The sequence below is a fragment of the Penaeus chinensis genome, chromosome 8 (genome assembly GCF_019202785.1).
Source record: "Penaeus chinensis breed Huanghai No. 1 chromosome 8, ASM1920278v2, whole genome shotgun sequence".
Classification (NCBI taxonomy): domain Eukaryota; kingdom Metazoa; phylum Arthropoda; class Malacostraca; order Decapoda; family Penaeidae; genus Penaeus; species Penaeus chinensis.
The window spans coordinates 9,633,769-9,638,768 of NC_061826.1; positions in this window are offsets into that span (position 1 = coordinate 9,633,769).

Consider the following 5,000-nt stretch of genomic DNA (forward strand, 5'->3'; position numbering starts at 1 on the left):
GGAACAAAAGGGGGGAAGGGGGCAGGGAGAGAGAGAAAGAGAAAAAGGAAGGGAGAGGGATGGACCGCCGTGAAATGGTTGTGGAAATGGTTGTGAAATAGATCGTATTGGTTTATAGTGTGGAAAGGATATTGATTGTTCTGTTCTGTCTATCTGTATGCTCGGTTTTATTTTGTCTACCTCATTGTGTACCTCGTTTTGTATCTGTCTGTCCATCTCCTCTCCCTCTAACTTTTTCCCTCTCCCTTTTCTCTCCTCTCTTTCTCTCCTCTTTTTCCTCTCATTCTCTCTCTACTCTCTCCTCACTCTCTCTCTCTCTCTCTCTCTCTCTCCTCTCTCTTCTCTCGCTCCCCTCCTCTCGCTCTCTCTCCTCTTTCTCTCTCCTCTCTCTCTCTCTCTCTCCTCCATCTCTCTTCTCTCTCTCTCTCTTCTATCTATCTATCTATCTAACTACTCCCTTTTTTTCTCTTTTCTCTCTCTCGGGTTTTTTTTCTCTCTCCTCTCCTTTCTATCTCTCTCTCTTTTTATCTATCTCTCTTTCTTCCCTCCTCCCCCCTTCCTCTTTCCTCCTCTCCCCCTCTCTCTCTCTCTCTCTCACTCTCTTTCGTCTTCTCTCTCCTCTCTCTCCCCTTCTCTCCTCTCTCCCTCCCCCTTTTCTCCACTCTCTCTCTCTCTCTCTTCTCCACTCTCCTCCCCTCTCCCCTCCCTCTTCTCTCCCTCTTCTCCTTCCCCACTCTCCCCTCTTCTCTTCTCTCCTCCCTCTCTCTCTATCAATCTATCAAACTATCTATCTATCTCTTTCCCTTCTTTCTCTCCCCCTTTGTTCTTTTCTCTTTCTCATTTCTATCTCTCCTCTTTTTACTCTCCTTTCTTTCACTCTCCCACTCTTTCTCTCTTTCTCTCCCCTCCCTCTCTCTCCTCTTCTCTCTCTCCTCTCTCCCCTTTCTTTCTTCAACCTTCCCTCACATCTATCTATCAAAAAGACTCTCCCTCCCCTCTCTGTCTGTCTTTTTACCCGCTCTCTCTCTCTATTACATTTTTGTATTATAGTACATCACCATCTTCAGAGGTCAAAACAAATCGTTACTTCTGCACACAGACATTAAAGAAAGACCCCATAAACACTTTGCGAACTATTACATTTTTGAAATATACTTTCCCCGTTTCAAATAAGTATACGCGACCAAAAAGAACCGATAATAACCCTTGAAAAAAGCAATTCCCACGAGACAAGAAAAAAAAAAGTGGAGGGTAAGTTGGGGATGTGTGGGGTGGGGGGGCTTTGCAAATTTTCATCCTTGACAAATCTTACCATCTGTTTCTGAGGCAGAACCCAATGCATTCAAGAAGAGGAAATGTTTCCTTCACGTCCAATTTTACCCAAACTTGTTTTTTTCCCGGGAACGCAAAACATTCTTCTTCCGAAAAGCGTCCGCTGTCACAAACGCAATTCCCTGCCTGACGTAAGTAGGATCTCTCTCACCTCTAGTGTCTATCTGTCTCTTACCCTCAACCTCCCTCTCTCTTTTCTCTCTCCTCTCCTCTCCTCTCTCTCCTCCCTCTCACTCTCTCTCCTACATCTCCATCTCTCTCTCTCTTCTTCCTTTCCTTCCTCTTTCCCTTCTTTCCCCTTTTCTCCTTCTGTCTTTTTGGGATACTCTGTCTGTGTGTCGTCAATTTATTCTCTCTCCCTCTCTCTCTCTCTCCTCTCCTCTCCCTCTCTCTCTCCTCCCTCTCTCTTCTCTCCTCTTCTCCTCCTCTCTCTCTCACTCACTCCCTTTTCCCCCCTCTTTCTTTCCCTCTTTCTTCTGTAACTTTGTATGGGCTGCCTGGCTGTTTTGTCTTTTTTTTTTTTTTTTTTTTTTTTTTTTTTTTTTTTATTTTTTGTCCCGCCCCTCCTCTCCTCTCTTCTTTCTTTTTTCCCTCCTCTCTCCCCTCTCTCTCTCTAAATATATATATATATTATAATATATATATATATATATATAATATAATAAATTATATATAATATAATATTATATAATAATTATATTTTATTATATATAAATATATATGAAATATAATTAATATATATTAAAATATGTAATATATATATATATAAATATAATATAGTTGTTTATATAATATATTAATATATAAAAATAAGTATCCTCTCTCTCTCTCTCTATCGCTCTCTCTCTCCCCTCTCTCTCTCTCTCTCTCTCTCCTCTCTCTCCTCGTCTATCTCTCTTCTCCGTCTCTCCCTCTCTCTCCTTCTCTCTCTCTCCTCTCAATCTCCTCTCTCTTCCTCCCTCTCTCTCCTCTCTCCTTTCTCTCTATCTATCTATCTATCTCTTTTTGTCTATATCTATCTATCTAAATAATCTATCTATACTCAATCTCTTTAAACTCTGAATACACAAACACAAAGCACTACCCAAACACACACACACACACACACACACACAAACACCACACACACACACACACACACACACAACAACTCACACACACACAAAAAAACACCACCAAACACACCACACACACACACACACCCCACACACACACCCCCACACACACACACAACCCCAAAAAAACCCCCACAACCCCACACAAACCCTCCTTGGCGTTCGCACCGTGTTTTTTTTTATCCCTTTTTTTTTCCCCTTCCCCCCTCTCTTTTTTTTGCTTTTTTCACTCCCTCTGTTAAATTTCCTTTTTTCCTCCCTTTTTTTAACCTCCCTCACCTCCCCCCCCTCTTTTTTAAAAAACTAAAAAAAAACAATTTTGTTAATATTATTTTAATTTGGGTTTATTTTCCCCCCCTTCTACCTGAAAAAAAAATACCAAAAAAACAAAACCCAAAGGACAAAAAAACAACCCCCACCCCCCCAATTTTTTCCCCACCAAAAACCAAACCAGTACTTCCAAACCAACCCAACCTTTTTTTTTCCAACCAAAAGCTTGCGTCGTAAAAGTCGCGCGAACATTTAAGAATGAACCTCCAACTCGCCCTTGGGTTTATGTCCCCTTATACAAGTTGCTGGAATTTGTAGCATAAACTCCGACCGAGATGGATGTTGTTGTGGTGGTGATGGTTGTGATGGCGAAGTAGGAGGGGGGAGGTGGGGGGGTTGTAAGCGTGATGGTGATGGGGAGGATATGGGAGTGAATGGGGGCGGGTTGGATAAGGGGCTAAGGGGCTTTGGGGAGGATAAGGTTTAATGGGAGGAGGAGGAAGAAAGGAGGGAGGGAGAGTTGGAAGTGGAAGGAGGATGGAGTTACTCAGCGTGGTTATGTTAATGACATAGATAGATTCTTCAATAGCAAAAGCTAACATTGACACTGATTGCTTATAATAAAAGCAAAGAATAACAATAAAAGAAAACGACAAGAAAAATACCACTAAGAGCACAATGATAACTACAGCAACCAAAAAAAACATTCCAGTGCGAAAACCAACGCTGGGTTATTCACTCACAAATGGTGGATAAGAGAAACCCGATAAAAAAGCCGGTACATTAGCAAAAAATGATTTGTGGCGAGTTCCACGTGCCGACGCGAAATACCTGGCTGCCGCTGCTCAGCCGTCCACTGAATGATGTTCTCGGGAGAAATATCATTATCAAGATTAGACACGGAGGCAAAATTTATAATGCTGAAGACTCATTTCTTTCTCTCGCGAAGCTGACAGAACTGAGGGAAAAAACAACGGCGGCAAAAATGGCTTAGAGCGGAGGGGCGAAGGAAAAAAAAACTAGAAAAAAAACAGGTTTTAACATAGGGACTGTGTATGTTTTGAAGTGGGTTTCGTATATATATACATTAAATATAATATATATAAATATATATAATATATATTTTATATTTATTATATATAAAATATATATTATATGATTATATATATATGTATATATATTTATTTATATTGTGTGTGGTGTGTGTGTGTGTGTGTATGTGTGGATTATTATAAAAATAAAATATAATATATATAAATATTAATATATAAATAAATCTATAAATATATATATAAAAATTATCAAAAATAGATGTATGTAGATGTGAAATATTAATAAAAAAATAAAATATAACTAAATTTATATAAATAAATATAATATATATATATATATAAATAAATATATTAATAAAATATAAACAATAAATAAATATATATATATATATAATATATGTAATGTATTAATATGTGTGTTAAAATATATGTGTATGTTATGTATATGTATTATATATATATATATATAACATATAAAATATATATAAAATATTATATATAATATATAGTATGTATGTAATGGATTTCTGAATATAGTATTTATATAATATAATTTATATGTGTGTGTGTGTGTGTGTTGTGTGTGTATGTGTGTGTGTGTGTATAATAATTGATGTGTGTGTTTGGTGTGGTGTAGGTGTGTGTGTGTATATATAATGGTTGTGGGTGTGTGTGGGTGGTGTGTTTTTTGTGTATGTGTTGTATATATATATTGTGTGTGTGTGTTTTGGTGTTGTGTGTTGTGTATGTGTGTGTGATAATAATAGATATGTTGTGTGTGGGGTTGTGAGTGTGTGTTATGGTGTACATTATTTTTATACTCATGATCCTTCCCAAAGTCCCTTTATCTAACAAATCGATAACCACAAAAACTACCGTATCTAGGTTTGATTTACCTAAAATTATGCAGAACTTCGCGCATGCTCACACACCAACAGCCGAAAACGCGTGTGGGAAGGATGCACACACACACTCGCATGTGGCGATTTGTGTGTGCACTCGAGCGGCTTTGCATAAATTTAGGCAAATCAAACTTTGTGCGGTAGTAGGTGAGTCTATCGTAAATATGTACACATGTATGTGTTTGTATGTATACACACACACGCATATATATATATCTATATCTATATCTATCTATCTATCTATCTATATATCTATCTCTATCTCTCTCTCTCTCTCTCTCTATATATATATATATATATATATATATATATATGTATATATGTATAAA